Raw genomic sequence first — 27,609 nt, forward strand, 5'->3', positions numbered from 1 at the left:
AAAATCCCTCTCCAGCCAGGAAAAGGCTGGGAAGAAAGAGAAATGAAACTAAATCTACCCCCATATCAGCAGAAGGCAACTCCGTATATAAAGGATAAAAAAAGACCCACCCAAACTCTAAAGAAATAATGATCACTATACTAAAACCAAACTTCTTAATATAATTGATAGTAAGAAAAACAAAAAGAATATAATCACTAGTAACTTATAAATCGGGTTAAAACCCAAACAAACCAAAAAAAAATTAAACTGTGATAAGAAATGCATTATAGGAAGAAGACGAGAGAGAAAAAATGGCAAAATCAAAAAAAAGCCAAAAATATTTTAGAGAAGAAACCGCCATCTTAGTAAAAAAAAATTTGCCTTCGAAGGATTAATAATAATGACCAAAGATAAAGTACAGTGATTGAAGTAAGTAAAATAAAAAGATTACTACGTCAAAAAAAAACTTTAGAGTATAAAATATAGAGTAAACCTACACCAATAGCCAGAAACAAAATCTGGTTTTGGAAACAAAAACCATCTTGTAACGATCAAAATCACTCATTTATTAGAGATGAGAATCCGTAGCAGTAGGGAAGTTCTCATTTAGAAAGCTTCTCGCTTCAGATGTAGAAAGGAAAACACGCCGAGGTGCATTCAAAGGCGAGATTCTGAGCTTCGCAGGGTATATGAGCGCAGGTTGTAGATTTTTCTCATAACATTCGGACATCAGAGGTTTAAAAAGAAGCCTTGCCTTCATTACTTCTGGACTAAAATCCTCCACTAATCGAAAATTGAATTCTTGGAATTTGACCATCCCTACACTCCAAGCCACACGAATAAGTTGCACTTTAACATGCACATAATGAAATCGGACAATTACAACCAGTGGTTTAGCTGAATCTCTTGGTGATCGACGCATAATTCTGTGAGCGCGATCCAGTAACGGAGGACTGTCTGGGAATACAGAAGGGAACGCATCCTTTAAAAGTTGAGCAAAATACTTCGAGGGGTGCCCTTGTTCAATACCTTCCGGGAGACCAAGTATGCGTAAGTTCTGTCTTCTGGACCGATTTTCAAAGTCAACACTCTTGGCTTTAAGTGTTTCCACCTGTTTAATCGTCGAAGATAATTTCTGCTCCAGTTTTTCGATTATCAAGTCTCGCTTCCGAGCGTCCTCTTGCAAAGTTGCGATTAGAGCTTGTTGCTGGTTAACTACTGAATCAGTCTTATCTGTGTAATCCTGAAAAGCCTTTATATCTTGTTTGAAAATTTGTCATCATTCTTCAAATTTTTCATTTAAAACCTCCAATAACATTTCATATGTCAATTCAGTGCACTTAGGATCAGTCTTTTTCTTCTTCCCGTTCCCGTTAGAATCTTTCCCAAGGTCTCGCCCTTTAGATCTAAGAGCCATTTCTGTATTCATTTCTTCAAAATTCACAATAAACTCTTAAAGATAAGTGCAAAAAAGTAGCAAGAATCTTTTGGTGTAGGGAAAAGTAAGTTAAATAAGGGTGATCATAGGTTAAAAAAAGTAAAGGTTATGGAGCGAATCTGAAACAGTGGTCACTCCATGAGCGTCTCCTGCTGACCTTCCAGATAATCCTAAAACCTGCATCTTTTAAACTCTCTGATGAAGGGTCTCGTCCTGAAACGTCGACGGTGCTTCTGCTTATACATGCTGCCTGGCCTGCTGTGTTCCACCAGCATTTTGTGTGTTGTTCGATCTTTTAAACTCTCGTGTCTCTCACTCCAAGTCCTGGTTCCTGTTAAGTGAAACTGACAAGTAATTTTTAACACAAATATCAAGGAGGAGTCACATTTTGCTAAGAAAAGCAGAGGTTATGTTTTATTTGGGAAATGAAATAAAGGAATCTGGGAGGTAGATACACAAATCACTCAAAGTTATGGCACAGGTTAATGGAGCCTTAAAACAAACCAGACATTAAGATTTATGTTCAGAGGAATGGAATTGAAAAGTAAAGAAACTGCGGAAGTTGTATCGAGGCTCATTTTAGACCATTCCAAAGTTCAATGTAAATTTATTATCAAAGTACACTGAGATTCATTTTCTTGCAGGCATACTCAGTAAATCCATTAACCATAATAGAATCAATGAAAGGCTACACCATCTGGACAGGCAACCAGTGTGCAAAAGACAGCAAACTGTGCAAATATAAAATGAAAGAGAAAAAAGAAATAATAATAAAAACAATATCCCTCATGCAAGTAAATGCACAATGAATAGCAGATCAACATAAAGTGCTAATAACGAATAGCTTCATCCCTATAGACATGTTAAACCAAATGAAATATGAAGTTGTATAAAAATGAGAAAGAAAGCAGTTTAAAGACTATAGCAATGCTATACAAGAAAATAATGAAGATACCAACACTCCCCGCCCCCCAAAGTGCTAAGGAAAATAGAAATACTTCAACAGCTTCTCCACAACCTGACAGTAATAGTGTAGGGTAACGTAATTGGGAGAAAGGTACATAATTCACAACCAATGACATTGAGTTTCAGTTTCACTCTACGAGGCTGGTCTGACGTGATGACCTTGTTTTGTAAAGATTTTTAGAGCCTTTTTGTGTTTAGGTTTCGGAGTTCAATAAAATGTGTTGCAGGTTTCATTAAACATAAAATGTCTCACTTCATTTTATTTGCAAAAACCTACGTTGGTGACCCTGATGCTGTAGGACGATTCTAGCATTATTGAACATGTCAGCTAATGCAATCACATTGAAGTTGCCAGAGTTTTGGGAGCAAAATGCCATCACTTGTTTGTACAGGTTGAGGCCCGGTTCGCTCTGCGAGAAATCTCCAGCGACAAAACTGAATTCTACATTGTGGGTAGTGTCACTTGGAAACTCCATGGCTGTGAGAGTGGTGAACACAATAAATACCAATCACTGAAGACTCACCTTTTACAGACTTTTTGACTACCAGAATCTGAACACACCAAACAGTTGCTTTCATTGCCCGGTCTCGGCGAAGTTATGCCTTCAGAGCTAATGGACCACCTGCTGTCCCTCCTGGGAAATCACCATCCTTGTTTTAAAGAACTCTTCATGCAGCAAATGACTGATCAAGTTCACATAGCCCTCGTTAGTCCACCTGTGAAGGACTATAGAGAGTTTGCTAAGATGGCAGGCAGTGGTGCTTCATTCGTTCCTCCTTTCTCTACCTCAATAGGCCCCCAATATAAGGACGCTCACACCTGCGAAACGGATGACGCTGGGCCTGTGCCTTACCATGCTCACTCTGTTAGGAACACTAGGAAGTGCCAATGGCTTGGAGCTTTGAGAGTGCCAGCGCATTTGGACATCAGCGGTCTGTGGACACTGTGGGTTCCAGCTACCAGTGCCGTCTACTGTACATTGCAGACACCCTATCAGGGTGCCACCTCCTGTGTGATACGGGTGCTCAAGTGAGTGTGCAAACCTACAAAAGCAACAACCGATGTAGAGCCTCCACAGAATGCTGATAATGAAGTTGATCTTAGACAAAATTATCCTAATGTTTAACATCTGACTAACAGAGGATATCGGCACCGAGCCAAGAGAAAGACCCTACATACCAAAACAAAACACATGATCAAAACTTGTAAAAATTGCTAAAACAGTCAACAGTATTATATTACAATATTTAGGAAAACACAAACCATTTGAAGAACTACAGACAATAACATACTGCCCAGCATTAACAGTCATACAGTACAATGGCTCCAAAACAGAAGCAGTCGCTACTAGAAACCCAAAACTGAGTAATGAAATGAGAACTCTAAAATAGCAGAAGAAATTAAGAAACAAAATTAAAACTTTAAGAGCAGAAATAGCACGCTTAATAGAGTATAAAATGGACAACCGGAACAAGAAAGATAAGAGAAAAGGTAAAGAAATATAAGGTCCACGTAATATACAATTAACCTAACAAAAGCATTTTAGAATTTATAACTACACTAAAACAAAAGCCAGAGTAAATAGATACATGAAATGTGCCAGATAAGAAACAGGATTATCAGTTCAGAATCAATGAAAAAGGTGTTATACAGGACATTGAAACTAAATTCAATGCACCAAATGTCACCAACACAAGCAGAGTTACCAACAAGCAGAGAGATAATGAACTTCTGGTCTAATATCTGGTTAAACAGGATGACACACATTCAAGAAGCACGCTGGATTAGGAGGAAAAAGAACACTCACACAATTGAAGAAATGCAAATACCTGAAGTTACAATGGATATGCTAAAAGCGGTTATAAAAATACCCACAACTGGAAAAGTACTGACACTGATAATATTCATAAATATTAGTGTAAAAAAGTTCTGTGCCTTCATCCATATTTAGATTCAGACTCAGTTTATTGTCATTTAGAAACCACAAATGCAATGCAGTTAAAAAATGAGACAATGTTCCTCCAGAATGATATCACAAAAGCATATGACAAAACAGACTACACCAGAAAATCCACATAACATTTGGCAATCCCCAATCCAGAGTCCGGAGAGGCTGCTGCATATTATTATCACACTACCATCTTTATTAGTAAATAGCAATAATTTTCTTTAAAAAAATCCTGAAAAAGTGCCAAAATTTTGACAGAAGGTAAAACATGCAGTATCTCTTACCTAAAGGAGAAACCACAAATGCCTCATCAAAACACCATCTTATTATTTTCTCACTAAATGTATATAATATTGTAGCATCATACATCTCACAGCTAATCACCAATCGGTTAGATAACCACAATAGAGTTACAGAAGAGCCGAAAGGATGCTGCAAGGGCATGAAAGGATGTAAAGAACAACTGATAATAGATTCTGTAATTCCAAATCAAGCCCAGTGGAAAAGCTGAAATCTTTCGTGTAGCCATATTGACTACCAAAAAGCATTGGATATATCATGGCTAATAGATGTTCTTGATATATATAAACTACCGAATACTTCCTACAACATCAGCTGAAGCATCGGCATACTATAATTACCCTATCTATTAACAGCCAAAAAAGAACAAACACCATTATCAAAAGAAATCGAAGCATTTTCCAGTGCAACTTTCTATGGTTTTGTCTAGCTTTAAACCCACTTCCTAATTCACTGAATCAGGGAAAAACAGGATATGAAATCAGAAATAACCAAATTATACCTTGGCAGACTTCTATTCATGGTTGATTTGAAATTATATGCTCCTTCCTCAGAATTACAGTCAGATTTAATATCACTAGCATATGTCCAGAAATTACTCGCTATGTGGTAGTAGTACATTGCAGTGCATTATTATAAAAATTGTAAATTACAGTTAAATAAATAGAGCAAAAAGAGAGAAAAAATTAGTGAGGTAGTGTTTATGGGTTCAATGTCCATTCAGAAATCTGATGGTAGAGGGAAGGCAGCTTTACCTGAATCATTGAGTGTGTGCCTTCAGCCTCCTGTATCTTCTCCCTGATGGTAGCAATGACAAGACGGCATGTCCTGGGTGATGGGGGGTTCTTAATGATGAATGCCACCTTTCTGAGGATTCGCTCCTTGAAGATGTCCTGAATACTGGTGAAGTTAGTGCCTATGATGGATTTGAATGTGTTCACAATTTTCTGCAGCTTATTTTGCTCATGTGAAGTGCCCTGTGGTGCAACATGTTAGAATACACTCCATGATACATCTGTAGAAATTTGTCTTTGATGGCATACCAACTCTCCCATCTATATTTTAAGCCTAGGATAGATCCTCAACGATGTTAAAACCCAGAGTCTTGAAATTTCTCACTCCTTTTCACTTCTGATCCTTCGATGAGGATTGGTGTGTGTTCTCTCGTGTTACCCTTTCTGAAGTCCACAATAAATCCTCTGGTCTTACTGAGGCCAAGGTTGTTGCTGCAACACCACTCAAGCAACTGATCTATCTCACCTTTCACCTTTCAGCACCATCTGAAACTTTGCCAACAATATGCATGTCGTCAGCAAATTTATAGATGGTATTTGAGCTGTGCCTCGTCACACAGTCATGGGTGTAGACAGAGTAGAGCAGTCGGCTAAGCACACATCCCTGAGGTGCACCATTTTTGATTATCAGCAAGGTGGAGATGTTATTTCTGATCTGAACAGACTGTGGGTCTTCGGGCGAGGAAGTTCAGGGTCTAGTTGCAGAGGGAGGTACAGAGGTTCATGTTTTGGAGCTCTTTGATCAGAATTGTAGGAATGATTGTGTTAAATGGTGAGCTTTAGTCAATAACCAGCAACCAAATGTAAGCATTAGTACTGTCCAGATGATCCAAGGCCACGTGAAGAGCCAGTGAGATCACATCTAACGTAGATCAATTAAGGTGATAAGCAAATTGCGATGTGTCCAGGTCCTTGCTTAGGCAGGAGTTGATTCTAGCCATAATCAACTTGTCAGGGTACTCCATCACCATAGATGTGGGTGTTACTGGGCAATAGTCATTAAGGCAGCTTATCCTGCTGTTCTTGGACACTGGTATGATTGTTGTCCAAGAAGAATTAAAACAATTAATCCAAATAGTAAAACTATTTTCTAAAGATATTAACATGAACTTTGGACTAGATAAGTGCAGAATATTAAACATAAAGAAAGGTGCAATAGAGCAGGTAAAATATAAAACAGAGCAGCAAGATACAATACGACTGATGGATGAATATGAAACTTAAGCATCTGGGATATCAACAAGCAAAGAAAATAGACACTAGAAAAAGATTGTAGTGCAATAAAGGGAAAACTTTTAACAGAATTTACTTCAAGCCTTAAGAAAATATGCTAAACAGAAATCAATAGTAAAAATATAGCAAAGGCAATAAACACATTCACTATCGCTATATTAATGGATTCTTTTGGCATGATATCTTGGTCTGAGACTGATGTGGAGAATTTACAAAGAAAGATAAGAAGTGAATTGACAAATTTCAGAATGCTCTTAGTTTAACACTACCTAGGACAGAAGGAAGAAGAGGAATAACAGACATGAAAAATTTACACAACAGTCAGATAAAACTTCAGAGGATAGATAACAACGAAAGCAGGATTCAGTAGCATATGCAATTCCGATAAGAAAGGCATACCATTAAACTTAAATGAAAGCACAAGCTAGAAAAATGAAGAAATTATCACTATAGAAGAAAAGGTTAACCAATGGAAGAGCATGACCCTCCATGAAAGACATCCCCATGATCTGAGCAGACGAAATGTCGACAGGAAGCATTGAACGTGTGGCTCAGACTTGGAGACTTCTTCCCAGAAATAGAGGGGTTCCTGGTGGCAATGCAGCACCATATGGCTAGCACAAAAAAATATCAAAATACATAATAAAAGACCAACAAATTCAAGATGATAAATGCAGAAAATGCTGAAAAAAAACCCAGAAACAATCCAACGTATTACAGTATCCTGTAGCAGTTTCAGTCACTCTGATTACTTACACGACCAAGTGGCAAACTTCATTCATCAAATTCTTGTTTTAAAATACAAACTCATGAAAGACATCATATCTTACTATAAATACAACCCAGCTGTGTAAAGAGACAATGAAATGGGCCTGCCATGCCGGTAGACAAATTGGAAAGGATCAAAGTTGCTTCTCAGCCAGAAGTTGCCATGTTTCATCACCAATCTCTTAAAACACTTCATCACACTGGATGTAAGTGCTACTGGATGGTGGTCATTGAGGCAGGTTACCATGTTTTTCTTGGACACCAGTATAATTTAAGCAGGAGAATACCTTGGACTGCTGAAATGAGAGGTTAAAGATCTCGGTGAACCCTCCAACACAGGCCTTTAATACTTGGCCAAGTACCCCATCTAAGCCAGCTGTTTTCCATGGGTTCACCCTCCTGAAGGATGCTTTCACGTCTGCCTCAGAGACAAAAATCACAGATTTCATGCATGACAGTCCCTAGAGTTTAGAGAGAATGCTGCGAAAAAGAAAAAAAATATCTAGGAAGTGGCAGTTCTGTGGGTGAAAATTCTTTGTTAGTGAGACAGGTCAGTGAATGGCCTGACTAATTGAATGGAACAGTAACTCAAATAACCATGCATTACAGTAGTGGAGTACAGAAGAGTATCTCTAAATGCACAACAGTTTGACCTTTGAAGTGAATGGGCTACAAAAGCAGACAACGAGCATAAACTCAGTGACTGTTTCATTATATAGAGGAGATATCTAATAAAGTGGCCACTAAGGGTATTTCACTTTTCTAATTTTCTAGGTTTCTGAATGTTGTGTACTTGCTGATTGTCAAAGGTTTCTTGGGCCAGAAAGGCTCTGGTCCTCCCCATTTCTCCATTAGATCTTCTGAGGTCTTGTTACTGCTCAAGGTTATGTCTTTTGGCAGCAGAACAGTCTGGACATGTGAAATCAACTTTCCAGGTCCAGACCAAGTGAGTTCAGTGTAAGTGGGAACACAGATGATGAGCTACACTATAAATATCCAAACAGTCATCACTGAAACAGCCAATGAGAATTTGCTGTGAAAATCAGAGCCAAATCTGATCAATTCAATCTCCATTGACATAAAGGAAATTAGAAATTATGTACTTAAATCAGTGGCAACCAAATTCAGCATTTTCACAAATTGTAAATTTAAAGAATTTTCTTCAAAAGCCAAATAGTTAAAATGATATTCATTTATGTAGTTACATTTCTACATTCATTGAAATTTAGCAAGAACATTTTTAAATGCAAAAAAATAATTTTCAGAGATTTGAGGGCATTCAAGTACTTGCATAAAGAAAAGCTCACAGATTTCCCAGTTTATCTGTATCGATGCAAAATGAACTGGATTTGGCATCAGCAGGAACTTAGCGAACAAATTGTTACTGTCAGGGAGAACGTAAGGATGGTGGGAATCATTTTGATGAGAGTTACAGATGGAGTATGTGTTGAAAGCAGCAGAACTGAGGTTCAGGGAAGTACCCTGTGCATTTGGAGAAAGCAGAGGGAAGCGTATCTGGGAGGTGTGTTGTGTTGAGATTGGTTGTGGGACCAGAACCAATCATTAAAAAGATGAATTGAAATTAAATCTCACAATATTTTCAGAAATAACTCAATTTAACTCAAGAATCCCTTCTAGGAATCTCCCACCCTCTGCTTCAGAGGTTTGAGTAAACACTGGAACCAATCGTCTGACTAGGGCCAAAGCAGTGCTTTATATGTAACTGGGTGACTACCAACTGCTATTCATTATCGTTAAAAAGTGTACTCAGGCATCCATCCGGGTAATGCTAGAATAGTTGTCTGTGTCTTTAAGTGGAGATGGTGACATCATTACGCACACGCGGGATAGTGGGGAGACCATCTTGTTTTCTGCTGCCGAAGCTGGTGGGGCGTTGGAATCGAGTTCACTACCCCACCCCAGAGGTACTGCACTTGGTGAGGAAAGATTTTCACGAGTAAAGAATTCGACGCTGGATGGCGTGGCTTACAATGTTCCTCACCGGCCAAGTAGAGTTGTCACTACCATATTAGTACTGTATTAGTTCTGTTTGGTTTTCTTTGTATTTTTATACTGCATACGCAACTGGTCAATACACAAGTGAGTGGATCGAAGGTTGTAATGGCAGGACCTGATTGTAAAGTCGTTCATTTTGTTTTAAGACCCTCTTCTGGCACTTAAACATCTAAAACAGATAAAGGAATTAAAACCCAAAGAAGTATTTGTTGTCCTGAGTGTGTACTTTTCCCCATGCTACAATACATAAATGTCTGATACAACGACCTCACTCTTGTTCTTTATGCCTGGAAATATGAAGTTAAGAATCCCATTTGATTTTGCAAAATCCAAATTTGTAGGAAAATCTGAACTACGTGTGGGATTTGTTTGAGTGTCATGTCATATTTCTGAAATGTGCAGCCAGGTACAACAGTTCAGGGCAAATTGATGGGACTTGAATAATGGTGCAGTGGTTAGCTCTTCTGAAGCAGTCTAATCAATGCTACCCTGTAGGGAAAAGTTAACCTTTCCCCGTGACCTAAGCATTTCATTAATAATATTTATACTCTCAGGACAGGAATTAATATTGGTTTGTATAATCCTGCATGTTTCCAAGTCATGTAGAAGATAAGTAGTACTGGGCGAAATAATATAAAACATCACTATCTTAGAGATGATTCATCCCTTTGGGTAGCATCACAAATTCTATTTCATGTGCTGCTATGAGTTGGACATCATGCTTCGCTGCGCTGTGGTCCAAGTGCAATCTGAGCAATAGCCCAGTGAACACAACCTAGAAACCAGCACACAGATGATTGACTTGTTCTAAAATAAAGAGTCTGTACTCGGAAGGAATACGTAAATCAATTCCATTCCTATACAAGTGTATCTCTTGTTCTTTGTTTAACTCTATGAAATCTAGATGATGCTTTTGATAATGAGAAACTCCATATGAAGAGTGTTTGATGGCGCTGGCCCTGTATTCAGTAGATTTCAGAAGAATGGGGGTGACCTTATTGAATCCTATCAAATGGTTAAAGGCCTTAGCAGAATGGATGTGAAGAGGATGGTTCCTTAATGGAAGAGTCTAAGACCAGAGAACACAGCCTCAGAATAAAAGGGTGTCCTTTTAGAATGGACATGAGGAGGAATTTCTTTAGCCAGAAAGTGGAATTCTTTGCCACGGGTAGCTGTAGAGGCCAGGTCTTTATGTATATTTAATGCAGAGGTTGACAGGGTCTTGATTGATCAGGGCAGGAAAGGATATGGGGAGAAGGCAGGTGACTGGAGCTGAGAGGAAAATTCATTCAGCCATAATGAAATGACAGGGCAGACACGGTGGGCCAAATGGCCTAATTCTGCTACTATATCTTATGGTCTGACAACCTCACAACCCTCCTTCATAAGCAGCATTGTTTGAACAATCTGTGCTTTAAACAAATTAAAAAGGAACAACATACCTTTCCATTCCAGCTTCTCTTCTGGACCCAGTTCTGATGAAGGGTCTTGACCTGAAGAGTCAACTGTCCATTACCCACCACAGATGCTGTCTAATCTTCTGAGTTCCTCCAACATTTCTGAGCGTTAATCCAGATTTCTAGAATTCACATGTCTTCTTTTCTGAGTGGGAGAACTACATATATTTTCTATTTAGCAAACTCCATCAGGGGAATCTGCAAGTAATAATTGCTTCATATTTAATATGATAAACACATTGATTTCCATCATGGTCTATGGCATTTTGTGGCTCCCTTAGCTACTTGAATTCAAAGGTTGCCCATTGTTAATGTCCCATTCAATAAGTCTTCTGTGAACATATCTATCTCTCTTGTAACATGCATTCATACAAACTGATCCAATCTTTGGTTGGTTATCTAGAGGGGTAAACTTTCTTCTCATCACAGCAAGATTTCTTTCTTTCTCTCTCAACTTGGTTTCAGGTAATACCTCTGCTCAGGTTTCCTTCAGACGTTGTCTAATCCTTTGGCTGACTGGACCCACAGTTTTAATGTCCCTACCTGCAGAATCTAATGTTTGCTTTCAGTTTTGAATATACATGGACCACAATAGCCAAATAGGGAGCCTTCTGAACACAACCTGATTATTATTGTTGTGTTTTTATTGAGGGAGAGTGCAGATCACAGACCAGCATGCAGGATCTTCAAATGAACTTTATTGATAACACTACTTGTACAATATGTGAACTCTTCCAATGTGGGACTGGCTAACCGAGTGGCACAGGAATAACAAAATTAACTACCACAACATCTCCCTTCTTGAAATAAAAAAAACAGATATGTAATTCTTGTCTATAGAATTGCATTGAAATTATAATCACTGAAATTGGGTGATTCAGTTCACTTGAACCATAACATGTAACTTATGCCCCTAACATGAACATAAAGAAGAACTGTCTTTCTTTGTTTTTAATTGTCTCTTTCTCTCTTTGTTTTCCTCTTTTTTTCACCATTCCCTTTTTTTTCCAACACTCACATTTTGTGAGATGTTTTCAACTTTAGAACTCTTTTTAAAAAGCGTTATATCTAATGAGGGGGCAGGGGAGGCTTCCTGTACACTTGGGCAAAGTGAGAGGATTACTCTGCCTCTTTATTCACTTGCCCTAAACTGTTAGGAAATGGAGTATATCCCTGAGGTGGAATGGATAAAGAACCATATCTGGTATAAATTCCTGGAAGTGTTGGAGTGGATGGAGATTCTTGAACAGATGCGTCCACCTCAGGCAAGGGGTTCTCATTATTGCACTCCATTTCTTTTTCTACCTTTCGTGGACGTTGAAGGGGCATGAACGCACACCTGTTCTGCCTGATTTCACTTCATGATGTTCTGATCACAAACGATCATGGTGCATGCTGATGGACTATTGCTCCGTTGGTGAATTGGTCTGAAACCCAAACAGCTTCAGCACTCCTGAGCGGCAACAAAAGATTTTGCTCTGTGACTGAGATCATGCATGCTCTTCGTTTTCTCATGCTGCGTTGTCTCAAAATTTGTCACTTTGTCTAAGTCCAGTAAGTGATGCGGGAGAAAGGGAAGTAGAATGGGCAGGCTTGTTCTTCACCTCCGCCCCATTGACAGCTCTGGTGGACTGCAGCCATTCGCAAGAGGTGTGTAGCGATAAGCTGGTAAAGCTTTGTAAGGGTCTTTTGCCTTCAGCAGGAAACTCTTAATAGTTTGCACTGCTCTTTCTGCTTCCCAATTTGCCTGGACTGCCATGGTGGGTGCCATGGACTGCTTGTCTGATGTTTTAACTCATAGCTCCTAGCAAAGGCTTTGAATTTTGAGTGCAGAATTGTGGATCGTTGTTTGACACAAGTGTCTCTGGTATTCCATGGTAAACAAATACAGCTTTCTGGTGCTGTAAAACTGCTGCCGAGGATGTAGAGGGCAGCTTGGACATGCCATCATTCTGTGAGCATTAATTCACAGTGAGAAGATATTTGTCTCCTTTCTGTTCAAAAATGCCTGTGCCTGCAATTGGCCGTGGAAAATCTGGGAATTCTGTGGGACAGAGAGGTTCAGCATGATATTTGTGCAGTTTTCCGCTTGCTTCACATTGATATGCATAATCTCCCAGCTGTATGCTCAGACCAGGCCACCACATAGATTGTCTTGCTCCTAGGTGCCATTATTCGATGCCATGATGTCCTTGGTGGATTTGACTGATGATGTTGGCAGGCATAGAATCAGGAACCATGAATCTGGAGTCCTTTAGCAGTAAACCATCAAGAATGGTGAGTGTGTTTCTTTCAAGCCAGTAAGGTTTGTGTTCATGAGCTCCTTTTGGAGCAGCTGGCTTTCCAAGCTCACAGTATTGCATGACCTTGGTCCTTTTTCAACTCAGTGTGAATTTTATCCAGTTTACTCCATGTTGCAGGAAAGTCTTCACGTACCTGAGCTCAGTAGACGTTGGTATCTTCCATGAGGGTGGAGTCAACTTCCGTCCACTCACATTTGCGTGACATCTTCAACAGAGAGTCGGTGTTGTGGAAGAGCTGCCGGGGACATGTTCAATGCATAATAGTATTACATAAGCTTCACTCTGAACCTTTGTAGACATGGCGATAAGTCATTCAAGTATTTGAACTGAGGAAGCTGATGAGTGGCTTGTGGTCTGTTTGAAGTAGGAATTTAGTACCAGTCAAGTAGCAGCCCACATGAGAGCCAGTGTCTCCTTTTCATTTTGGACGTAACGCTGTTCAGTAGGAGTCAGTGCTCTTGATGCATATGCCATCGGTTTCCACACGCTACTCCTGTGTTGCACGAGCACTCCTCCTAGACCAAAGGGAGAGGTGTCTGCTGAGACCTTGTTTGCTTTGTTTGGATGAAAAAACATCAATGTTGGAGGTGTGATAAGCTCTGCTTTAGGTTATGAGAATGATTTCTCCAGTGGTGCGTCCCAGGTCCAAATAGTTCTCTGAGAGAGGAGATCATATAGTGGCTCTGTTTTCTCTACCATATCTGGAATGAACTTTCCCAGCTTGATTACTATGCCAAGGAAACTTCAGATCTCTGATACATTCATAGGTTGCTCCAGTTTATCTAAATATGGTTGCACTCCCTCTGAGAACAGTTGGTGACCTAAGAATCTCACCTCACCTCAAACTTTGCAAATTTGCATTTCTTTTTGTTCAGGATGATTACAGCCTGTTTCAGTTTCTCCAAGGCAGCTTCCACTCTTTTGTCATGTTCCTCACTTGAGCTTCCAAAGATTTATATATTGTCCATGTGGCAAAATTTTGTTCATCCTCATCTGAAAGAATTCAGGGGCTGATGAGATGCTAAAAAGGAGTCTCTTGAAGGCCTAGCGTCCATATGGTGTGGTAAAAGTTGTGACCTTATGTGATTCAGGAGCTAAATGAATCTGCCAGAACCCTATGTTTGCATTTAGTTTGGTGAAGGACTTTGTTCCACCAAGCATACCCAATGTGTGCTCAACAGAGGGCAAAATAAACTTCTCCGGCCTCACTGCATTATTCAGTTTTGTTAGGTCAACACAGATTTTCATTGTGCCAGCTGGCTTGGGAACAGGAACAATGCCCGCACACAAATCAGTAGGTCCGTTCACTCTAGTAATGATATCAAGCATCTGCATTCCCTCACATTCAGCTTTGATTTTGTTCATCAATGGGACTGGTATATGCCTGTCTGTAGACAGAGAGTAGGGCATCACTCCAGACCTCAGCAGGATGAAGTACATTTTTCTCTGTACCTCTAGGCCTGTGAACAACTCAGTCTGCTTCTCCAGCCACTGAACATTGCTTAGCAAATCAACATTGCAATGAGTTTCTGCTTCTCGAAGGCATGTTGTCCCAGTTCTCCTCTTGTAACTGTTTCTCATTTTTACAGTTGGAAATAGTAAATATTCCTGGGTTTAGCGTAATGGCTGTTTCCTTTGCCAGTTTTGTGAACAGACATTCAGGGATGGCTGTGACATCTGTCCTAGTGTTTATTTTGAGCATCACTGTCTCATTTTGTAACTGAACCATAGTACACCAGCTTTGTCTGTTTGAATCTAGAGTCCCAAGGAAAGCTCTCTGTCTGAATTATGATCCTCTTGGAGCTCCTGAAGAACTGTTTTTGAGTGACACTTTTATAGTTAGTTAGCTCTATTTCATTGGTGGCATTAGAGCTCTTTGATGTGGAATGGAGACCAGCTGCATCTCCTGAGCTGGACATTTTACCTGCTCCTTGTTTTGCTTGTGTTTTGTTTGAGCTGAGTTTTGCTGTCAACCTCTTTCTGACTGCACCTTGTTTGTACCCTTTTTGTACAGCTTCCAGCCTTACCTCAGCATCATTTTTGTGCCTGAGCTCTGCCTCTTGCTGATGAACATTCTCACTCTACCTGACCAAAGTAAGAGCTTTCTCTAGTGTGAGATTTGCCTGCAACTGAAGTCTCTCTGACAATTTGGTGTCTAGTAGCCTGACAACAATCCTATCTCTAGTGAGCACATCTCTGACAGGGCACACAATGCAGTAATTAAGTTATTTATACTTTCATCTGGCTCCTGTTCTCTGGAGTTGAATTTTGCTCTCTCATATAGCACATTTTGCTTTCTTGTAAAATGTTCCTTAAATTTGTCCTATACTTCTTTTTTTCTGACCATCTATCAGTCATAACCTACCCATGATGTCATCTGTTTTGTCACAGATGCAAGATATCAGTGTGCTTACTTGATCCTATTCAGGAGCCTGAGTGAGATTGCTTGCAACTCTAAATCTCTCAAAGCATCTCAAGGTCTCTTGGTTTAGAGAAATCAAATGTCTCAAGGGGCTTTATTAGATAAGTAGATCTATACACTGTTAAGTGTTTGCTCAGTTTTCCTTTTTGCTGGTTTATTTGTTATTTTATTTATTTGGTGTTTTTTCTATCTCTCCCTGAGAGTTTGACTGACTTCTCTTACTTCTCTGCTGTGTGTGTCTCTATGCATTTCCCCAGGCTAGTGGCCCATGGTTAATGACAACGTAGCTCTTTTGGGTGCAGCCTGAAGGCATTGCCTAGCAAGCGAGTTCTCAGCTCAGTGAGCAAACTAGTATAGGTAGCCAAGTTGATAAGACTTTGGATATTTTTCATAGACCTATACAAACAAGAACAGTCTTACTGTAAATTCTTGCTTGTTGGGGATCTCACTTGGTGGGTAGCACTAAGTCCTTGATGATTAACCACTTCTAACACCATGTTATATTCTTTATTGAGGGGGAGGACGTATCACACTCCAAGAGACCAGTGTGCAGGATATTCAACAGAATTTTAATGATAACGCTGCTTGAGAACTCTTCCCATGTGGGAGTAGCTAACCGAGTGGCATTGGAACAACACAATTAACTACCACAACAATTACCACATAGGTTCTCTGTTTCTCTACATCTTTTCTAAATGAATCTTAAAAAACAAATATACCAACATAATAACCTCAATCCACTTTCTGGTCTTCACTACAGAATATTAGAGAAATATTTTTTTCATCCCATTAGAGTGCAGGATTCTCAATTACACTGTTGTCCACATAGCAGCTGAAATAGAGAATCCCTTGCTGTAAGCACACAGTACAATACTGGTATACAGTGTTACATTCATCCATATCTGATACATTTTAGCACACTGCTAATGTTGCTGTTTGGAAGGGAAGGAGATGGTCTTCTAACACAAAACTTTCCTCTAGCATGGAGTCTGGAGCTGCAGCTCAGAGGGGAATTGGGGAGGAGAGGACTGCAGTAGTGATAGGGATTACAAAGTTAGAGAAGAAGACATGAGATTCTGTGAATGGTGTGTTGTTGCCCAGGCTCAGGAACATCTTGGATTGTGTCCATAACATTCTAAAGAGGGAGGGTGAGCACTCAGAAGTCTTGGTACATATTAGTACCAATTTCATAGGTAGGAAAAGTGAGGAGTTCCTGAAGAGAGAATTTAGGAAAGCTGAAAAGCAGGATCTCCAGGGCAGTAATCTCTGGATTGTGCCTGTGCCACATGCTAGTGAGGGTAAGAACAGGATGACTTGTTAGATGAATGCATAGCTAAAGAATTGGTGCAGTGGTAGGGTTTTGGATTTCTAAGTCACTGGAGTCTCTTCTGGGGAAGGCATTACCTGTACAAAAAAGACAGGTTACACCTGAACTAGACAATGGCCTTTATCCTTACAGACAGGTTTGCTAGAGCCACTGGGGAGGGTTTAAACTAATTTGCCAGGGGAATGGGGACTGGAGTGATAGGGCTGAGGACAGGGCTGTTGGTTTACAAGCAGAGGCAGTGCATAGTGAAACTATCAGGAAGGACAGGAAGGATAGGGCAAAATAGCAGTCAGTGGGATGAGTTGCAGTGTAAAAGAATCAGAATCAGAATCAGACTTTAATCGCCAAGTACCTGTGCACATACAAGGAATTTACTTCCGGCAGATGTTGTCTCTCTGCTCATAACAATAATAATGATAAATATAAATGAAAATATAGATCATACATACAGGCAGTGCAATCCAAGTAATAGTTAGCCGACAGTTAACCGGCAGTTAACTGTTCAGCAAAGTGACCGCAGTAGGGAAAAAACTTCTCCAGTGCCTATTAGTCTTAGTCTGGAGGGATCTGAAGCGCCTACCAGACGGAAGCAGTTCAACCAGTCCGTGCGCAGGATGGAAGGAGTCCTTTATGATGTTCCCCGCCCTCTTCTTCAACCTGGAAGAGTACAGGTCCACAATAGAGGGCTGGGAGGCTCCAATGATGCGCTCGGCAGTCCTCACTGTGCGCTGTAGTCTGGTTCTATCCTGCTTGGTGGCGGCTCCAAACCACACAGTGATGGAGGTGCACAGGACAGACTCAATGACTGCAGTGTAGAACTGCAGCAGCATCAAAAATGGTGATGGATACAGGACTGACAGTGTTTTATTTCAATGCACGTTGTATACAGAATAAGGTAACTGATCTTATAGCATAGTTAGAGATTGGCAGTTATAACGTGAGCAGCATTGCTGAAAGAAGATTACAGTTGAGAACTTAACATCCAAGGATACACGTTGTATTGAAAGAACAAGTAGGTAAGCAGAGGGGGGGAGGGGGTAACTCTTTTGGTAAAACATGAAATCAAATCCTTAGAAAGAGGTGGTACAGGTTTGGAAGATATAGAATCCTTGTCGGTAGAGACCAGAAACTGCAAGGGGAGAAAGACCCTGAAGAAGTTGCATATAGGATTCTGGACAGTAGCCAGGATGTGGGCTACAAATGATAATGAGAAATAGAAAAGACATGTCAAATGGACAATGTTGGAGTACTCATGGGGGATTCTAATATGCAGGTACATTGGGAAAATTAGGTTGGTGCTGGATCCCGTGAGAGAATTTGTAGAATGTCCATGAAATACTTCTTAGAGCAGATTATGGTTAAGCCCACCAGGGTAAAGGCAATTCCATTTTGAGTGTTGTGTAGTGAACTGGGTTTGATTAAGAAGCTTAAGGTAAAGGAATCTATAAAAGGAAGTGATCATACTTTGATAGAATTTATCATGCATTTTGAGAGGGAGAAGCTAATGTCAGATGTATCAGTATTACAGTGGAGGAAAAGGAATTACAGCATCATGGGAAAGGAACTGGCTGAAGTTGATTGGAAGGGGATACTAGCAGGGATGATAGCAGAGCAGCAATAGCTGGAGTTTCTGGCAGCAATTCAGAAGGGACAGAAGCCAAAACCAACAGAAATGCAAAAGAGGGCGTATAATAGAGCAAAAATTAGTGTAAAGTTAGATGATTGGGAAGCTTTTAAAAACCAACAGAAGGCAACTAAAAAAGCAATAAGGGATAAGATGAAACATGAAGGTAATATCAAAGAGAATATCAAAAGTTTTTTTGAAATATATGAAGAATGAATGAGAAGTGAGAGTATTATATTGGATGGTTGGAAAGTAACACCGGGGAGGTAGAAATGGAGGAACAAGTAAATGGTGAATGAATTGAATAAGTATTTTGCACCAGTCTTCTTTGTGGAAGACACTAGCAACATATAAAATTTTGGAGGAACTCAGCAGGTCAGGGAGCAGCTATGGAAATGAAGAAACAGTCACTGTTTCGGGTTGAGACCCTTCTTCAGGACTGGAAAGGAAGCAGGAAGATTCCACAATAAAAAGGTAGGGAGAGGGGAAGTAGGATAGCCAGAGAGTGATAGGTTAAGCCAGGTGGGTAGGAAAGGTAACGGGCTAGAGAGGAAGAAAGCTGAGAGGAGAGGAGAGTGGCCCATAAAAGAAAGGAAAGGAGGAGGGGGAAACAGGGGGAGTTGGTAGGCTGGTGAGAAAAGGTAAGGGGCTAGAGTGAGGAATAAAGGAAGAGGGAAATGGGAGGGAGTTTTTTTTACCAGAAGGAGAAATTGATATTCATGTCAAAGTGGTGGGAAGTTACCCAGATGGAATATAAGGTGTTGCTTCTCCCCTTTGAGGTGGCCTCATTGTGCCACAAGAGGTGACCATGGGCCAACATGTCAGAACAGGAATGGGAATTAAGGTGGCGGGAAGATGGGGTGAGCTAGAATAGTTGGGAAATAAAGGAGATACAGGTGAGAACAGCATCAATGGTGGAGGAAGGGAAACACCATTGTTTGAAGAAGGAGGACATCTCTAGGAACAGATGCAGAGAAGGTGTAGAAATTGAGAAAAAGGAAGAGCATTTTTACAGGAGATGGATGGGAAGAGGAATAGTCAAGATAACCGTGGGAATCGGTAGGTTGATAAAATACATCGGTTGGCAGGTTATCTCTAGAGGTGGAGATAAAGAAATTGTGAAAGGAAGGTGTCAGAAAAGAAATGAATTTAAGGATTTTTCAAAAATCTGTCTGTATTGCATTAATTCAAAATTTTATCTGCATTACAGAAGCTCTTGACTCTTGCGATCTTCTTGCTGCCTCTAGTATTCATTGAATCAGATAGATTTTCCAAGTCTTAACCTATAATAACCTGAGTTGTTCCTAGCACAGATCACTTATCTGAACCATATTCAATTTACTTGCTCTTTGGAACTGTTTCTTCACACCCAGACATTTCCTCTTAATTTCAGCATTGTCTTTGTCGATTGTCAGATCAGAGCAGGAAGCAGAAGTTGGAGGTGAGTGATTGATAGCTCCTGAAGGGGTCACCAAATGTTCCCCTTTCCTGAAATGTCAAATGTCACAGCTAGGACTTGCTACCTCAGTACAAACTAAGATTGTTGGTTGATATGGGTACCGGTAAAAGTATTGGGGTGCAATTTGACCTTGTGTGATATATGAAATGGTGACTACTGAACTAGCAAACTATATTACAGCTCTTAATTTTGATTTCCCTTAAGTCAGTGCAGATTGAAGTTTCTAAACTTTTAAAATGGGTCACTGACTTACTAATACCCATTTTAGACAATTGGACAAACTTATATGAGTAAAAGGATAAGCATGTTCATAGGAAATGAAAATATCAAAAACCAGTATTCTCAAAATCTGAAACAAGACAGAAGATCCTGGAATCACTCAGCAGGTTAAGTAGTATATGTGGAAAGAGAAACAAAGTTAATGTTTCAGCTCAAATGATCTGACAAAAGTGCTCGGACCCAAAATTCTCAGCAGATCAGGCAGTACCTCTGGATTGACCCTTTGTCAGACAGTTCAACCTTACATATTAACTTCATTTCTCTTTCCACAGATGCCACTTGACTTTCTGAGCATCTCAAGCATTATTTGTTTTTACAACCACATTAAAAAATATAAATATTGACATAAAACATTTTCATGAGAAACTGGCTAGAGAGTACTATCCATTTTGTGAATTGCCCAAGATAGCTTTTGCCAAGCCAACACCCTCACTTGGATCTTCTCTAAGGACATTCTTGCCCTGTAGTGAATGCTTTTCAATTGCAAATCTAACATATGGGTAACCAAATCAATCTATACAGTTTTTATGATCATGGTGATGAATTGTATGTCAAACGGTCCAACTGCAGCAGCAAACACAATGATTCATTAAGAAACAGTAATGTTGCCTCTATCTATTAAAGCAAATATACCTCTAAAATATGTGAATACCTGAATTCATGAATATGTAATCCTTGGCTCTTTAGCTACTGTATTTGCTGTGCTCAGTTAATCAAGGTCGACCTCTCCCTACCTAGTGACATTCATCAGTTTTATAATTAAATGGAGATTGTTAAAGATTTATGTTGTCGTAATGAATCAAGTCAAACAGTGGAAACAGGAATTGAAGTCACAAACCACTTCAGGGAGTTAGATAATCCTGACTGAAATGTTTATGGAGCTTGCAAATGTGAGCAGAGAAAAAAAATCCATGTTCGTTAAATTTAAGCCTGATTGAGAGATGGTCGTGCAGTTTAGTAGACGTAATGGCATTTGAATGAAAGGATCAGCATATTGCAAAAGTGGAACTTTTGTGATAGACTTAGTCAAGATTTTTCAAAACCTAGTGGTTAAAAATTATATTTGATTAACTAAATGGAAGAGATTACCATTGTCTTAAAGACATTTTTCAACATTATGTAGAGTATGCGCAAAAAAAAAACATTGTTAGTCCTGAGGAGGACTCTGACTGTCTGTACGTTCGGATATTGCCCAAGTGCGGAGCGAGAGACACTGAAGCAGGTCGATAGCTCATAGACTTTAATGTACACAGAGAGGGAAAAGAAAACAATAAATGTTAGGCAAAAACAGAGCCTTTAACTAAAACTCTCAAATGAAAAACAAAGCCAACACTGCAGCTGAAAGGAATAACTAAATATAAAATGAATATTGCTAGCCTTCACAGTCAGTTGACTCAACAGTCCAATATTCTCAGGCAAGGCCGAATGCAAGCAGGCAGCGAAATGTTGCTGTGCTTTGCTCAAGTCTTGACAAGTACTATGACAAAAAGAGTGGAGTTAATTACCATTGCAAAGGAATAATAATTAGCTGACATGTGCACATTCACAAGTGCAATTGCCATATCTGCTACTCTGCTAAATCCATAGCTGTGACACTGACTTTGCCTGTGACAGACAAGGAGACTCCTCCACAGTTATCACAGTTGGACTAACTTACTTTTTTTGAAGGTGGCAACAATTACAATGTTTGAGTCTCTTGGAATATTCTTCTTCTCTCAGTAACAGGCAACAAGTCAGAAGAAAAACTCTTCACTGGTGTATTTTATGATTTAGCAGGAAAATCATCTGATCCTAAGGCTTTGTTAATTTAGAGTTAGGATGTGGCCTTCTTGACATCTTGGACAGGAATGGCAGCAAGTCCAACCTGAATAGGTTGCTGCAAGATGGAGTCAGGGGTGTTCTCATCAAAGATCTGCTCAACTACAACTGTGATTGCAAAGTGTTCTTTCAACTGGACACTGATTGCCTCTGTATCTGATGCATTTGCTCTTACTCCTGCCTCACAATGTGGCAGGAGTGTGGGATTATAAATGCATTTTACAGTGCTGAGGAATCTGTAACATCCACCATTTGTTTTTAGATTATCGGCTTCTGGCTGTATCTTTATTTCCAATGCCCATATTGTTTGTAGAATGTTTGAAAATTAGACCTTCTAATCCAAGAATACCTTATATTATGGTTGATCATCTTTTCTGCTTATAGTCATTATCATCAAGCTATTCCTGATTTTGGTTGGAGAAGTGAAAAGTGTTAATTAGGGAAGACTTCAGAGGCCTTTGCTCCTCCTTTATGCTTGGAGTTAAGAGGTTGTTCAAGAGACAGTGAGAAGACCTGCCTTTGTGGGACTCTTGAAAGTTTTAATTTTAACCTTCTTACGGAGACACTTTTGTTGACACTAATGTTTTGTAGCCAAGTTGATGGACTCATAGACTAGATTAGGCAGCAGTCAGTCCAGCAAGCATTACTACCTGACATGACATGGATGATGCAGGCAACTTTGTTGACTCAAACAATGGCATTATTTAGTAATTCCTGTGCTTGGATCGATAATGGGGGCATGACATTTGTACTTTTCCCTTTGATGACACTGAGTGAGGCTGTGTTCCAGACTAATTTTTCAGGAAGAAGAACCTGTTGGAATTGGCTTTCCCAGTTCCTTTGTTGCAGAAAAGAATTTACCGGAGGATTACATTACACCCGGGCTCTAAGGTCACCTAGGAGGATCAATTTGCCTCCCCTTAGTTTTGTTTTTAATTCAGAGTAGATATTTTCCTTGGCCAACTTATTACCCATTTTCCTGGGTTTGGATATATACACTGATGATGGTGAAAAATTACTTCAATATTAGAGTAAGTCAAGAGGAGCGGGTACTTTCCAACCCCATACAAGCAATTTTGGCTGATAACAACCTGCAAAGGTACATAAGTACTATTGATAACCCATGGGTGCAACTGACTCTTAAAATATGGAGAACTACTATAAAAGAATATAATCTAGAGGGAGATATTGCAATTCTTAAATGGTGTGCGTATGACTCAGATTTTACACCAGATAAATTGGATGCTAGATTTAAGGACTGGACAGCTAAAGGACTAACAGTTCTTTGCAATATAATGAAAGAAGGAACACTGTTCAGTTTTGAAATGCTTAAAGAGGAACACTTACTAGAAAAACAAGGTTTTTAAATCGGTGTTTACAGATGTGACAATATGTTAATAAGACACTTAAAAATGAAACCAAGGCAAGTATATGCTTGATAGAGCTATTTAGAAATGCATATAATTCAGATAATGGTAGTAGAATTGTTTCAAGTACGTATAAGGGGTTGTCAAATCTTAAAACACATTTGACTTCATACATTAAAACAAAATGGGAGAAGGAAGGAGGGATAATTATATCTGAGGAAGAATGGACAACAATATGGAGGTATCAATGGAAGTGTACCAGTTTACAGAAATGGAGGGAGTTTGGATGGAAAAACTTGATAAGATATTTTATTACACCCTCTCAGAAATCCCATTATGACAGTAACCTCCCTGTTTGCTGGAGAAATTGTGGAAATCAAAATGCAAATCATTATCATATTTTTTGGGACTGCCAAAAAGATGAGGGGGATACACAATGCCCTACAAGACATCTTTAAATGTGAAATACCCTTAGAGAGTAAGACCATATATTTTGGATATCTACCTCAAGAATAGTTGAAAAGAGATAAATATTTAATGAATATATTGTTGGTGGCTGGTAAAAAGACTCTTACTAGGAAATGGTTATCACAGGCGAGCCCAACTTTAAATGCATGGATGGAAATTACAATGGGCATTTACAAAATGGAGAAGATAACAGCATCTGTTAATCATAAGCTGGAACAATTTGATTCATACTGGGAAAAATGGTTTAACTACATAATGCCTCATAGGCCTGATTTTATTCTCACAAATCAATGAATCTGGTGTAAAAAGAAATCGCTCCCTACTTGTACATTGTTTTTTTTCCTTTTGCTTGTTTTTTCTTTCCACTCTTTTCTATAAGTGTATACCCCAGATCAGGGGTCAGCAACCTTTACCACTGAAAGAGCCACTTGGACCAGTTTCCTACAGAAAAGAAAACACTGGGAGCCGCAAAACCTGTTTGACATTTAAAATGAAATAACACTGCATACAACGTTTTGTTTTGCCTTTATGCTATGTATAAACAAACTATAATGTGTTGCATTTATGAAATTGATGAACTCCTGCAGAGAAAACAAAATTACATTTCTGCATGCAACAAAAACATTTTGAACTCCAAAAAAAAGACGTTGGTTGAAGGTTACTTTGAAGTAAAATACTCAACGTCTATTTGAGTCCTTCTTGTATTTATGAAAAACGCCAAACTTAAATTTGCCGCCAGCAGCAAACCAAAAATAACGTCAGCCAGCTGTCAACCTGAAAAATAAAAGGACTATTTCACTGAACAATGAAAACATATGAATATACGTAAAATAATAGGCAATTAAAATATTTATCATACTTGGTCAGGTTGACTCACACCTGACAATGCAGTCGTATTCGGTAGGGATGGATCGATGCTTAGGGGAGTGACTGGGAAGGATAATGTGTTTTTTTCCTCTCTGAACTCATAGAAGCGTTTCCCAAACGATGTTTGCATTGCGATGATTGCAGAATGTAAATACTCCGAATTTCTCATGTCGTGACCTTGTTTGAACTCTCTCAAATTGGGGAAGTGAGACAATGTGCCTTTCTGTAAATCTCTGGCAAGCACTGTCAACTTGCGCTCGAATGCCAAAACATCCTCCAACATGTGCAGGGCTGTACGTCCTTACCCCTGAAGAGCTGTGTTCAGCATGTTCAGGTGCGCTGTCATGTCTACCACGAAGTTTAGCTTTTCCAGCCACTCTGGTTGTTCCAGCTCAGGAAAGGTGAGCCCTTTGCTGCCCAGGAAAGTTTTCACTTCTTCCAGATACGCGACAAAGCGTTTCAGCACCTCCCCTCTGGACAGCCAGCGATAAAAACACGTTGTAGCGGTGTGCTACACGCAGTCAGTAAACTGCAGTCAAAGATAGCTTTATTTGAACTAAACAGCTTTGCTTTTAAGCCTCCCTCAACCCGCCCCCCCCATGGGCACGGATGCTGCAAAAGACACGTACTCACAAACCCCCGTAGGCTATCTCCCTTAGCCTGAACGCTGGCTAATTGTGAGCCGGTTCGGATGTGTCAGGAAATGGGTCGCCACAACGTCTTATTTAGATTGTACAAGATCACCATAATCTTCAAATTTAGAATTACATTTCAAAAACTAACAAACTAACATAAAATACATTTTAATTAAATACTGATCAATTATTTCCCAAAGCAACAGGGAGCCGCAGCACAGGCGTAAAAGAGCCACATGTGGCTCCGGAGCCGCGGGTTGCCGACTCCCGCCCCAGATAAATACTTTGTGGAGTTTTGTGATATATGTGATTATATGGTATATAGTAATAGTACTATGTCTGAAATACATCTTATGGAAATGTTTGTTTCATGATGAACTTCAATAAAGAAATAAATTATAAAAAAAGAGTAAGTCAACAAGCTGTAATATGTTTACTGATTTTACAGTTACTATCACTAACATTTCTGACCAGCTCAATTTTGCTGACGATGTGAAGAAGATATTGAAAGTTTGCAGCCAATATAATAGATGGAGTTGAGGATCATGAGAAAGTTTTTCAAATGTTAAGAGCAGAATACAAATCAGTTGGAAATAATGTTCCCTCTAATTTGTAATGACCAGCGTGCACAAAAATCTTGCGCTGTGCAAGCTTTTGCTCAGTGACAATATTGTGAACTGATTTTTTTAAGTGGAAGTAAACCTGAAGCTATTCTAAGGACAATAAACTGCCAAGTGCAGTTTACACAAAGTACACTGCAGATGCTGGGGTCAAAGCAACACATACAACAAGCTGGAGGAATATCCGTGGAAAAGAGCAGTCAACGATTCGAGCCGAGACCCTTCATCAGGACTGAAGAGGGAGGGGGCAGGGGACCTATAAAGAAGGTGGGGGGAAGGTGGGAAGGCTGATAGGTGCCAGATGAAAAACTAATAAGAGGAAAGATCAAGGAGTGGGGGAGGGGAAGAAGGGAGGGGATAGGCAGGAAAGGTGAGGAAGGAATGTAAGGGGAAAGCACTATGGGTAGTGGAAGGCGGCAGAATCATGAGAGAGGTGATAGGCAGCTGGAGGAGGAGGCAGGATGAAAATGGGATGGAGGAAGTGAGAGGGAGGGAATTACCAAAAGTTGGAGAATTCTCTTTATAGAGCCCCTGCCCCCTTCCTCTTCAGCCCTGTTGAAGTGACTCGGCCCGAAACGTTGACTGCTCGTTTCCACAGATGCTGCCTGACCTGCTGAGTTCCTGCAGCTTGCTGTATGTGTTACCAAATGCAGTTTGTTGTTCATTGTTTAAAATAAATAAAATAACTGTCAATAAGAACTTTGATCTCTTCTGGATTTGATCGTTTTCATTCTCGTTCATCTGCACTCTCACAAAACATATGTCACAGGCCTATAGCAGGTAATGAATGAAGGATTTTCCTCGCTGGAGCTTTCATATGTTCATATGTGATGTGCTTGCTAAATGATGCCTTAAAAACTCAAGTTTCAATAAATCACTCCACCTTTTTCCCACTTGCAAATTCTCTAGCAACATTTGCATCATGACAATACATGGAGATAACACAAGTTTCCGTCTACCTCACTCAACACACACGCATTCATTACCAGTAACCCCACGGATTTGCAAATCCTAATAACTTTCTACAGGAGCACAATTGAGAGCATCCTGACTTCCCTTATTGTACTTCCCTTAATCGCAGGATTCTGCAGAGAGTGGTGCAGACAGCGCAGCACATCTGTAGTTGTGAACTTCCCATGATTCAGGACATTTACAAAGACAGGTGTGTAAAAAGGGCCTGTAGGATCATTGGGGACCCGAACCACAATCCATTCCCACTGCTACTATCGGGAAACAGTACCACAGCATAAAAGCCAGGACTAACTGGCTCCGGGACGGCTTCTTCCACCAAGCCATCAGACTGATTAGCTCAGACTGATTTGAGTGTATTTCTATGTTACATTGACTGTTCTGTTTTTTATAAATTATTATAAATTACTATGACTGCACATTACACACTTAGATGGAGACATAACATGATGATTTTTACTCCTCATGTATGCGAAGGATATATCAATTCAACCTTCTGATTTCCAAGGGCAATCCAGTTCTGAATGCAAGCGGCCAATTCACCATAG

This window comes from Hypanus sabinus, chromosome 3 (genome assembly GCF_030144855.1).
Source record: "Hypanus sabinus isolate sHypSab1 chromosome 3, sHypSab1.hap1, whole genome shotgun sequence".
Classification (NCBI taxonomy): Eukaryota; Metazoa; Chordata; class Chondrichthyes; order Myliobatiformes; family Dasyatidae; genus Hypanus; species Hypanus sabinus.